Genomic DNA, 13,705 nt, shown 5'->3' with positions numbered 1-13,705 from the left:
AAATTTTTCTTTCATGTATTATTAAGATGGTACTAATTGCTTGAACAATATATAGCAGGTACCAGAGTTTTGCTATTTATTTAATTATGCTGATGCACAATTAACAGTTTAATAAGGTACCTCTATTATTTCATCATTAAATAAAATTATTTAATTATCTGATACTCTTTATTATGTTAAAATTGTATTTCTATTTTTAAGAAGTATTTAAAAAATAAACTGTGATTGTTGAACTAAAAGACATATCTATTTGATAAATATTATATGAAGAGACTTCCTTAAGTAATAGAACAATCCTTCCAACCAGAATTTAAATCATTGCATTCAATGTAAATATACTCATTGTTATATTACTCTCTACATAGCTACCTGTTGGTGGCACGTGGGTGGCTCAGTTGGTTATCAGGTCATGATCTCATGGTTCATGAGTTTGAGCCCCCCGTTGGGCTCCACACTGTCATAGTGGGATTCTCTCTCTCACTCACTCTCTCTCTTCCTCTCTCTCTCCCCCTCCTGTGTGCTCTCTTTCAAAATAAATAAACTTTAAAAAATTAATAAATACCTATTGGATGTTTATTTTTAAAACTTTTAAACGGAACTCATGAAACCTCTATTTGGGACTCTTCCTATATCTGTTATAAACAAGGGTAAGATTTTTAGGAATCCATTTAATCTTCTAAACTATTGGCATATTTTACAGATTTAACCTTTGTATTACCAAAATAGTCATCATGAAAATGCATATTTTTGGGGTGCCTGGATGGCTCTGTCAGTTGAGCATCTGATTCTTGACTTCAGCTCAGGTCATGATCTTGTGGTTGGTGAGCTCAAGCCCCACGTTAGCCTCTGACCTGACAGCACGGGGCCTGCTTGGGCTTCTCTGTCTCCCCCTCTCTCTGCTCCTCCCCCATGCGTGCTCTCTCTCAAAATAAATAAATAAACTTAAAAAAAGACAATACATATTTTCTGCTTTCTAAGTCATTTAATTAAAGAAACCAAGCCATTTATTGTACAAAAAAACTTTAAAATACTATGCTAACTTTTATATTACTTTTATTTTCATATACCTTTTCCAACCCAGTTTTGGCACAGTATGTTGGAAATAGACTTAATTTTTTCCTGAAGCCATGTAAATATAGTCAATAAAAACTCTATTATCTTCTTAAAAAGTATAAATGAAAAAGCCAGTTTTTGCTTTTTTTTTTGTCCATCAACCAAAGGAATTTCTTAGTTCAATAAAGAGTATTTTCCAATGAAAAAGTAAAATAGGTGTAAGTGATATAAAGTTGCTAAGAGACTTACTCTTTAATATTTTTCTTAAATTTTGAATTTATTATAGATTTGTTTGAATTTCTTTTTAACACATTCCCATTTTCTTTTATTTCTATCTCCCATCCCTTTATCCCTCTGGAATAGTGAAATTTTCTTATGAAACTAGATTTCTACTTTAAGTAGAACCCTGAAGTTTCAAATTCCTCATCTTTAAAATATATTAGGCAATTTATGGGCTCAATTTTTGAAGCCAATTGCAATAGTACATTTAAGATTCTTGGATGAGGAAGCCCTTTATAAATAAGATTTTCCTGTTCAAATATACAATGGTTCCCCACTCAGACGAACAGAAATTTAAGCTACTATGTTAAAGGATGTTCATTCCCAAGGAACTTATTTCTTAAAAGTCATCTTGAAATTCCTTTTTTGAATATACAAAGCAAGTAAAATTCTTTTCCTATAATTTTTTTATGTGTATCAATGTCTTTGCAGTGACTTTATCACTAAGTTGATATTTTTTAAGTTTTACTGAAGAAATGTGAAAGTTTAATGCTTTTAATATTTCAAAAGTACAACACAGGCATGCTTACCTTTAGTGTTCATTATATTTCTTTTAGTGTTCATTATATTTCTTTCTTTCTTTCTTTCTTTCTTTTTTTTTTTTCATTTAAAATACTGGTCCTTCGAACATTTTGACTTTTTTCATGTAACGATTTTTTGGACGACCTTGGAACTGGTATAAAAACAAACTATTAATGATTTTCCTAGAGTCACAACCAAATGTTTCTCTACATTTTTTTCTCTCTCCAGCCTAAATTTCGCTTTGCAGAGTTTCCAGTTTCTGAACTGTCCAATTGTGTGAACTTGTTTCAACCTCACTCCACGCCACCATCCAGGCCCAAACAAGCTGCTCTACTCAGTCTTCTCAGAAACTTTCATGCCATAGTAACCCCTTGCCATACAGTTACATTTTTTTTTCGCCAGAACCAGATCAAACAAGTCATTTTGCTCAATCCCAGCTCAGACGCAATATTCTTCTCCCCTGTATGTCTTCTAAAATAAAATCCAAACTTCTTAGAATTCCAGGATACCAACCATCTACCCCAACTCATATTTGGAAATTCCCTTGGCCTGGATTTTCTACTCCTGTGGAAAAAAAAAAAAAAAAGAGAGAGAGAGAGAGAGAGATTTTCCTCTAGTCCCACATACTGTTTTCCAGTCCCAGTCATTATCGTCATCGCTGATCACTAACACAGATCTCTACTCTTTTCCAATATCTGCATGGGTCACTTTGCATAGAATATGACTTTCCTTTTTTCTATAACAAAATGCATTGGAAAATGTATCCGCTCTGCAACATCTTGACTGGCTAATTCCTCTAAGATATATGCTCTTACTACCCTAAATATGAAGGTGTAACTCTTCCCTAGAACTGCAGCTAGTTTGCACTTACTTATAGTTTGCTTCTTATATGTCTGTTTATATAATCATATATTTTTAATAGATGAAAGGGAGCTCAACTGTCATTTTGGACCAATGGCTTGGTATGCAAAATTTAACACAAATAATAATCCAGTATTCTTTTTCAGGAATACTTCTGATCTCATGCACTGCATTCTGTAGCTGTTTTCTAAGTAGAATTAGCCTTTTCAATGGTTTATATAGACAAATGTAAAAGCTGCTGTAATACATTAGAACTCTAATTTTTAAAAAATTGAAAAATAGAAGTAAGCAAGCCCATAGGAATAAAAAATATTAACACTATGTGTGATTTCCCAATGGTACCATATTAAAAAAAAGACCTATAGTTTAGGACTGAATGTCTGATAGCATGATTAATGAAGCAAGTGTAATCTGTCTTAAATGTATTTACACTTTCGTGAAATGTAAGCTTGGATCACGTAGAGTACATAAATTAAATAGCAAAAGAAGATTCCAAGATGAAATCATTTTATTGCATAAGAATTCTTAATTTGTCAACTTTGAAACCCCAGAATGCTGTCCTCTTATTTTTCGGAGTCTATTTGCTTGTTTTGGTGTTTAGCCCAATAAAAGATATCTCAGGAGATCATATTTTACAAGTGAATGCAAACACATGAAGCAATTTGATGGTTTGGAGTTTATATTTAAACAAGTTTGTATTATCCTGGCTTAATTATGTTACCCATAATGTAGGCAAGTCATATTTTTATTAAAGGAGGGGCAGGGGAAGCTGGTCTCAGAAGCACAGAAACTAGAACTGGAGGGTCACATGGATCTATAGAATCAGATCTGCTAATTCCATACAGATGTGCTCGTGCATTCCTGTAAATTTTCAGACCGAAAAGGAAATGTTAGTTACACCCTTACCCTTTACAGCCTAGGGTAAAATATTTCACATATTGTACATATGTGTTACTGACAGAAAAAAATAAAAGGACAAAAATTAAGAAGTGGTCACCGTGGGGTTGGTGTTTTACTGTAAACACAAAAGAACAAGTATATTTAAACCTACACACAATTCTTTTGCAGATATCAATCTCTGTAACTCCAAGGATAAAAGTATAATTTGCATTTTGAACAGCAGTTGAGGAAATCAGTTTATTTCCTCATATTCATTTTCAATTCATATTCAATTCATATTCATTTCTGACATGCCAAATAACATAGTTGTCACATGATATGTTTACCTTTGGAGAACCGATATGATTATACCTTACCAATATTGACAAGGGAATAGATCTCACCAGAAGGAATTATACAGTGACTAACAAAGCCACTCACTGCATTACCTGGAATCCTTGACTCACATCTCTGCGTTCTCCAGACAACCACATACAAGATGGCTTATTAGCTAATAGGCCTTTTTACTGATGGACCAGTGGACCAGTGGCTGCTGGTTAGGTACTGAAGAAATCTTTAGTACTGTTATATTTTTGCTTTGAAGATGAATCTAGAAATAATCCAGTCCAGGAGAGGCTTAGATGCTGACCCTTCCCTTCCCTGATCTTTCTCAGAGAGCCTGAACTTGATGGTTAAATCTTTCTCAATACAACACTGTGAGTGGCCACTGCTATTCAAACAGAAATGTCACACACAAGGAAGACTGCTTACCTTTCCTGGGGTAGTCCAGTGCTCTCACTGTCTGAAGAGTAAACCAATGTTCAGAAAGGATCAGCCAGCAAACAGCAGGAATGGAATCTGAGTCTCTGAATTTAGTTCTGAGGACTTATACTCCAACAGTTCTCCAAAGTAAAGTTAGGGAAGTTTCCTAATAATCATTTATTCATCAACAAATATCTAAAGGCAACCCAGACCAGGCATCCTCTATTAAAATATACTACTGTGGAGAAAAGCATCAGGCTAGAATAGCAGTCTCCCACTATTGGAAAGGAGACTAGTTTTCAAGGAGTGTAGTGCCAGGGAGGGCAGATGACTGAGTGAAGGTTAAATATTCCAAGGCTATGTAGATGGCAAGTCTTGGAAGTGGAGAAATGAAGTGGAGTTTACAGTGTCCTGTTCTAGGACCCACATAAAGGTCCATGCTTATACCATAATGCTTGAAGAAAACCCAGCAAAAGCTGGGAGAGACTTGATTCTGTTGTTTAGTTTGTGGGAGCTTGTCAACAGGAAGTGGAGATGTACTCTGCACATATGTTTAAGTCTGAGAGACATTGGCAGCCAGCCTTGTAACAACGTGCTGGGCAACAGTTCCAAAAACTGGAATCAGCTAGGGCAGGTTAGTGTAGGGAGTACTGATGGCTAAACATTGCTCATAGAATCCAGGCAGTCTTTGCCAGTTGACAGAAGTCTCAGTCAGTGGCCGCCTGGCTGTGTCAGGGAAGCTGGAGGCCCTGAGGGTATGATTCAGTGCAGTGCATCTAAACCTCTTGAGGAGCAAGATTATGGCCAAGACTTGGGACTAGTTGGTTCCTCACAGACAGTCCAGGGCCCCTGCCAGAGACCCACACCGCCAATTTGATATTTTTGAGCCCTTGATATTCATAAAGAAGATACATCTAGGAGAGAAGGACATATAGATAGGAAGTATTCACAATTAAGCTGAGGGCCTTTCCGGATTTCGGGAGTTTGAAACGTTGTATTGTTTATTTTGGTTACTGCAAGAAGTTAGCATGAGGCTGCATTACATTTCAGGACAGAGTGCACTGGTCTACATTTTCAGGACTCAGAAATCTGAAGGAAGATGTTCTTTTGATGCTGCTTCTAGATGTGGGTTGGGAACATCAGAGAGATGCTAAAGCAAACACAAGTGGGACAGGAAACCTGACTCAAAACTCTGCTCTCCTCCTCTTCCTTGAATCTGGATGCTATTGAGTGTGTCTGCGTTGGAGGTATACTTTCACCATTGTTGTATTTCTTGATGCTTTGGTGAACCCAGCCAGGCAGGGCCAGACAGTGGAATTAAGAGAGATTCAGATACAGTCTTATACTCCACCCTGTAATAGGATTGTGAAGGGAAGCTGGTGGCTGCGTGGAGCATGAGTGGGTAACCCTAGGTGCCATGAGAAAATATTGTAGTCTTCTGAACCAACAGATCACTGTTGACAAATGCATTGACTCTCCCCAAAACAGGTTTTGAGGGAGAGACAATAGTTACATTTTAAGTTAATAACCAGACTTTAATTTGCTGACACTTGTAGATGAGCACCGTGTGTGTGTGCGTGTGTGTATGTGTGTGTGTGTGGGTGTGTGTGCGTGCGCACACAGACTAGGATCAGCATACGGAGCATTGTCTGCAAGGAGACATATGTGGGAGGAATGAGAGAGGCTGAGACAGATACAGAGATGCGACAAATACCTCAGACAGTAGAACTTCGGGGGAAATAGGGATATTGTATTGGTCATTAGTCCTGGCAGGAAACAGATGGCATATTCAAATTAGCATAATTTAAAAAGAGGTTAATAAAGGGATTATTAATTAAAATGTATGCAGTCTGTAGGGAAAGCATAAGGGGTAGTATAGGATTAGTAACACACAACAAAAGACATCACTATAACTCCTTGATCTGAAGGCAAGGACCGATCATAGGAATCTGGAGACAGCAAACACTGTGATAAAAGGGCTGCCTAAGAAGCAGTAAAAGCTTTCTGTCTCGGGATGTGGGATGAAGCCAACTAGAGAAGCCCTGGGGGCTTAGGGATGTCTAGGGGATGGGGGGAGTTTGGTCCCTTACTCTGCTGGTATTTCTTGCTGGAACTTGCCATTGGCCACAGGGCAAGGAGCCCAATGATACGAGTCAACACAACTCAGCCTTCTAAGGCACAGAACAGGGTGGGTAAAGATGGAGGTAAGATGTGAGGGGGAAATGGAAGACATTCAGCATTGATCTTTGAAGAGGATGTTTAGAAAGGTTAGCTCTGTGATGTGGGATTTAAACCACTATTCCATGAAAATGTCAGTGAAAATCAACCTCATCAGTGCTTGTTGGAATAGGGGTGTGTGTGTGTGTGTGTGTGTGTGTGTGTGTGTGTGTGTGTGTGTATGTTATTGGAGGAAGGGTTTTATTAATTTTACTTTAAGGCAGGTGCCACATGAGGTTTAGCCAACACAATTCAGTTGAATTTGGTTACTTGCATCTGAAATGTAGATGGCCAGCAGTGTTTCCTTTTTTTTTTTTTTAAGTTTATTTCTTTGAGAGTGAGAGAGAGAGCACAAGCCAGGGAGAGACAGAGAGAGAGAGGAAGAGAGAGAATCCCAAACAGGATCCACGCTATCAGCACAGAGCCCAATGTGAGTCTCGATCCCACAAACCTTGAGATCATGATCTGAGCCAAAATCAAGAATCAGACACCTAACCAAGTGAGCCATACAGATGCCCCCTTTTTATTTATTCTTAAAAATTTCACTGTAATAAATTCTCAAACTCTCTTACTATCACTGGTAAAATTAAGACCTGTAATTAAGTTGGGCCTCATGAGATGAAGGTGTTCTTGGACTTGTGTTTTTACACGAATGCAGTGTTTTTACACATGACTCACAGGACCTAAAATGGTGCATTGCACAGAGTAGGCATAAATTTTTTTTTACTAAAATAAGCAAATATATAAGTGAATAAATTGATTGACAGGTTCTTGATTCAAGCCAGAGCCTGCATCTAACAAGATAAGCAAGGAGGAGTGACACATTCCTCTCCAGAAGCAGAAAGCCTCCTTCCTTCCTTCCTTTCTTTTTTTTAAAGTTTATTTTTATTTATTTTGAGAGAGACAGAGACAGTGCGAGTGGGAGAGGGGCAGAGAGCGAGGAGACAGAGAATCCCCAGCAGACTCTGCACTTGGCCTGACATGGGGCTCAAACTCATGAAACCATGAGATCATGACCTGAGCTGAAACCAAGAGCCAGACACTTAACCAACTGAGCCACCCAGGAGCCCCTCCCTTTCTTTGGATTGCTCCTTCTTTTGTTTCCTGTTCCACCATATGGAGACAGGGGAGCTGAGCAGACCTAGAGGCCTATGGTGCTTACCCAGCCAGAAATAGGCAGCCAGAAATAGGCAGGAGAATGGAATGCTTTCTGGAACTGCATTTCAGTTCAGGGAAAGGTGTCTCATTACTGGGAAGACTGGCTTCCCCTTCCTGGATCTACAAAGAACTTATCCACCTACCATCCTCCTGCAGATTAACAGCACTCTTGCATACTCACTATCTCTGTTTATTTTTTTATTTTTATTTTTTTTAATTTTTTTTTTTTTAACGTTTATTTATTTTTTTGGGACAGAGAGAGACAGAGCATGAACGGGGGAGGGGCAGAGAGAGAGGGAGACACAGAATCGGAAACAGGCTCCAGGCTCTGAGCCATCGGCCCAGAGCCCGACGCGGGGCTCGAACTCACAGACCGTGAGATCGTGACCTGGCTGAAGTCGGACGCTTAACCGACTGCGCCACCCAGGCGCCCTCACTATCTCTGTTTAAAGGAGGGAGGCATTTCACCTTACACAGAGATGGACAGCAAAGTAAGGGGCTCTGTAGAGACTTGACTGTGAAGTCTGGTTTTCCTGCTCACGTCATTATACTACACTCTGAAAATTCTACAACATAGAGACTGTATCTGAATATATGGACACTTTATCTTTATTTACAACTATTTCCAATGACTCTACATTTTAACCTCCCAGGGCTTATCTGTGAAACACAGTGACTCTTTGAACATACTTGAGCAACAGTCATTCCACTACTCCTGTGTTTCTTTCCTCCGGCCATTTATTTTTCATCCTCTGTACAGATGTCTCTGTGTTTTTGCCAAATTATTTGATGGTATGTTAAAAACTGATCTAAACAAGAATTGATTCTCCTGTTATATATGTGTCAAATGCTTTATGAAGCAATAAATCAATGTAGGCACACATGTATAATCTACAAACATCCTTCCTTACTCTCATGAACCATGAAGACTTCATATATCTTTGTCTAAAGACTAATTTTTCAAGTATGTGCCTGGGACTGACTTACCAGGTAATGTTACTAGTTTTATTCTTGACTTACCAGGTAATGTTACTAGTTTTACTCTTTATTTATACACTTACTGCCATAGTAGCAGTTAGTGTTCGATAAGCTCATAATCTCATTTCTAGAAGTATCTTTGATGTGCAAGGTTGTAACTTATTTTCAGAGAACTTTTAAATGCATTATGAATGTTAGGGCAATGGCTAAGTCAAAGTTTCATTTGTATAAATATTTATCAGTTTCATTAAGTTGTTCCACTTACATCAAAAAAGTTAAGACCCTCATTATTATGTTTTATTTTATTTTAGAATGATGTAACTTGATAGAGACCATAAAATACTGTGTTTCTACAAATATAAGGCACTCAAATGTAAACATTTTCACATTTTTAATGCCAGGAGGCATTCTACAACAATACATATGTGTGTTTAATGTGGTAGGAGTTCTTTATTACTTTTTTTTCAGTAGAAGCTGTTTTTTTTTTTAAGTTTATTTGTTTGAGAGAGACAGACACAGCATGAGCAGGGGAGGGGCAAAGAGAGTGAGAGAGAGAGAATCCCAGCAGGCTCCATGCTGTCAGCACGAAGCCTGACACGAGGCTCGAACCCATGAACTGCAAGATCATGACCCAGGTCGAATCCAAGAGTCCGATGCTAAACTGAGTGAGCCACCCAGATGCCTTGTTTTTAAATTTGGTGTTACATCTAAAAATCAAGAACACGTGCTACCCTATATTTACCGCACAAAACACATTGGGTACCTGGGCATTTTAATTTTTGGAAAACTTTGCAGTACTTTTCTTCCCTTGTGTTTCTTCCTGTCAGCATAATTGACAATTTTTGAGGTTCAGTAGATCCAGTATGATAGATACTATTTGTTATTCTGTCTTGAGACTAAATGACACTCACCCATCTGGTTCTCATTTTGCAGATGCTGCCCTTGAGTCCCTGGAGATTGCTCTTTTCTGTTAGAAAAGGAGGAGTGAGTTTATCTATAAACCCGGGGTCTGGAAGAGAAGCTGCAGGGGGTGGGGAATCGTAGACAGCACAGTTTGGGTTCTGATCTAAAATATGAGGCAGGTCACAGTGGGTTCTCTCACCTGGTCTAGCTCCTCTTCTATATGTCTCCCCAGGTTGTTTATTTTCCTTCCCAGAAAGTTCATAGAGAAATATTAGTGAGCCTGGGGTTCTCTCACTGTCTCTTTCCTCATTATGAGGATCAAGGAGAAGCTGGACAGGACAGGAGGCTGACATTAAGGATAGCTACTCACAGGCAAAGAGGCCCATTTAACCTGTTCCCCAAGGTGTTGGTTTCCCTTGGGGAAGTTGTTACCACAGGAGGAGGCAGGCGAGACTCAGTAGTTTTGATCACTTTTCATCTCCTCAAGGGAAATAAAGTATATTTCTTGAGAGATCATTGTTTTTGGAGGATAACAATTCATTTTCATGCCTTCATAAATGCACTACTTTTATTCAGATCTCATGAGATCTTCTGTGAAGTATCTGCTTGGACCCACCCATGGAATCCCCAAACACTGTCCTATATTTTCTCAGTCACTAACTTCTCTTACCTATACAGCCTAAAAAAGCAACAGCTTTACCAGGATCTCCTGACTGAGGGACTCAAGGCCTCGGGTTTTACCCTATTATTGGAACAATCCCATTGTACTCACAGAAAATATAAAATAATCCTCCTAATCTGACTGAGTCACAAGTGAGTTCACTTCAATGTAGTTGACTTGGATTTTAAAAATAAAAGAGGCAGGGATTTCAGCTCTGACATTTAAAGAGCGTGGGAGTACATACTCCCATCATTTTTGTTTGTTTTTGAGAGAGAGAGAGAGAGAGAAAGCACGCGAACAGAGGGGAGAGGGGGAGGGGCAGAGGGAGAGAGACAAAGAATCTTAAACAGGCTCCATGTTCAGTGTGGAGACTGACTCAGGGCTCTCAATCCCACGACCCTGGGATCATGACCTGAGCTGAAATCGAGTCAGATGCTCAACCCACTGAGACACCCAGGTGTCCCACCCCATCTTTAACGAAAACAAGTGCTGTGCAAATTGAAAACCAATAACTTTCCTTGGACCCATAAGAAAACTGAGATCACAGGGAAAGCTGTCACTGTGAAATCTGGAGAGACAAGGTGAATACGGAAAATCACAGTCATGTTTATACCACCTGGAGCAGAAGCCCATGGAGCTATAAACTGGCAAGAACACTTCCGTAGCAATTCATCTTGATCTAATTGACATTTATAGAATATTTCACCCAACAACAGCATAATACACATTTTCCTCAAAATTACATGGAACATTATGATGAACTGGTGGATGATGAGTGTGAACCTAGCCTGAGACGGAAACTTATGAGGACCCAGTCATTGGTGGGGGGGAGGATCCCCCTAATTTTGTGGGTTTTACTTCCAGGAATCCCACCATGTTCTCAAACTGCAGATCCCCCACCACACCCAACATATCCTATCATGTCCCCAACACGAGGAGAGGAAAGCAGCCATTCTGAAATATGCCCATAGTGTTTCCCATAGCAAAGGCCCACTGTCCATGGGAAAGAACTTTATCAGACCCTTATCTGACCTGGGGAAGGGCAATTAGCCAACCCAACTTCCTTTATCCTGTCTTATCTGACAGGAGGAAAAAACAAACAAACAAACTACGAAACATTTCTGAGCATCTGGCCTACGGACTTAGGCCCATTCAAAGGATAAGATTTAATCATAAGGTTATAGGACACTTCCGTTTCCTGTGTCGTACCATCACGTTAGCAGGGCAAAAACGGATAGGACTACAAGGAAATATAGATAAGTACACATTACCATTGGAGGTTTCTGCACTCCCTTCCTTTCCAGCAACTAGGAAATCAGTAAGGATATAGTTGAACTGAAGAGCACCATCAAGTCACTGGATCTAACTGGCAGTTATAGAACACATCTCTCAACAATACCACAATATACATTTTTCTCAAACTTACACAGAACATTCATCCAAACAGACCATTTTACAGACCATAAATCATAACCTTAACAAGTTTAAAGAATAGAAACCACTCCAAGTTTGTTCTCAGATTACAATAGAATTCGAAATTAATAAAAAAAGTTAGTTGATAAATCTCAACGTGTTTGGAGATTAGACATGTTTCTAAATAACACAAGTTGAAGAACTTTCAAGAGAAATTGTAAAAGACTTTTAACTAAATAAAAAAGAAAATGTAATTTATCAAAATGTGTATAATAGAGTAAAAGCAGTCCGTAGAGAGAAATTCACAGCAGTGAATACATACACTAGAAAAGAAGGAATATGTAAAATCTATAATTATGCCTCCACCTTAGGAAACTAGAGGAAAAAAGAGCAACTTAAACATAAGACAAGAAGAAGAAAAAAATAATGAAAATTAGAATAGAAATCAATGAAATTGAAAACAAAATCAATAGAGAAAAACCAATGAAACCAAAAGCTGGTTCTTTGAAAAGATCAATAAAATTAATGAACCTCTACCTAAGCTAACCAAGAAAAAAGAGAGAAGACAAGCTTAGTAATATTTAAATGCTAGGGGTCAGATCTTCTCATTCTATGGACAATAAAAAGATAATGAAAATATATCATGAATAATTCTATGCCACAAATTTGAAAACTTACATAAAATGGACCGATTCCTTAAAAGACACTAACTAAAGAAGTCACACAAGGAGAATTAGATAATGTGAACAGGCTTATATCTATTAAAGAAATTGAATCAATAATTAATAACCTTCCAAAACAGAAAGAACAAAGTCCAGATGGGTTCAATGCTGAATTCTAACAAATGTGTAATAAATAAATGATACCAGTTGTCTACAATCTGTTCCAGAAAGTTGGAGCACAGATATTACTTCCAAACTCATTTTATGAGGTCAGTATTAACCTAACATCCGAACCAAAAACATTATAAGAAAGGAAAATTCAGACCAATATCTCCCGTGAACATAAGTGCAAAAATGCTCAAAAACATATTGCCAAATTGGATCAAAGTATTTATATAAAAAAATTATACACTATGACCAAGTGAGATTAATTCCAGGTGTTAAGGGTGGTTCAACATTTAAAAGTCAATTGACACAATCCATCACATCAATAGTCTAAAGAAGAAACATCATATGATAATATCAATTGATCAAGAAAGCCCATTTGACAAAATCCACCACGCATTCATCATAACAACTTCAGCAAACTAGGAGGGCAGGAAAATTTTCTCAACTTGATAAAGAAGACCTAGAAAAAACTATAGCTAATATCATGATTAAATGGTGAGAAACTTGATGTTTTCCCCTTCTGAGTGAGGAAAACACAGGATGTCCCCTCTCACCACTCCAGTTCAATAATGTACTGAAATAAGAAGATAAAACAAAAGGCATGCATATTATAAAGGAAGACTTAAAACTGTCTTAGTTCACAGATGATAGAATTATCTATCTGGAAAATTCCAAAGAATCAAGAAAAAGTCCTGAAACGAATAAGCAATTATAGTAGGGTTGCAGAATGCAAGGTGAATATAAAAAAAGTAAATTGCTTTCCTATACACTAGCAATGAACAATTGGAAGTTGATATGAAATCCACAATACCATTTCATTACTACTAAGAAAGAAAGAAGGAAAGAAAGAAAGAAAGAAAGAAAGAAAGAAAGAAAGAAAGAAAGAGAAAAAAAGTCCAAGTATAAATCCATCTAAGAAATATGTACAAAAGTCTATGTATTAATCTACAAAATTCTGATGGGAAAAAACAAAGAAAATGGAGAGTTATGTGTTCATGGATTGGGAGACTAAATATTGTCAAGATACCCATTTTCCCCAACTTCATCCATAGCTTCAAAAATATAATTGTCAAAACACCAGCAAGTTATTTCAGGCATACTGACAAAATGATTCTAAGGTTTATCTAGAAATGCAAGAGATCCAGAATAGTCTACACAATTCTAAAAGTGGATGAACTTTAGGGGTCTC

This window comes from Puma concolor, chromosome A1 (assembly GCF_028749965.1).
Source record: "Puma concolor isolate L17-30 chromosome A1, mPumCon1.1.hap2, whole genome shotgun sequence".
NCBI classification, from domain to species: Eukaryota; Metazoa; Chordata; class Mammalia; order Carnivora; family Felidae; genus Puma; species Puma concolor.
The sequence above is the reverse complement of the archived record's forward strand: the minus strand, read 5'-3'. Positions refer to the sequence as shown.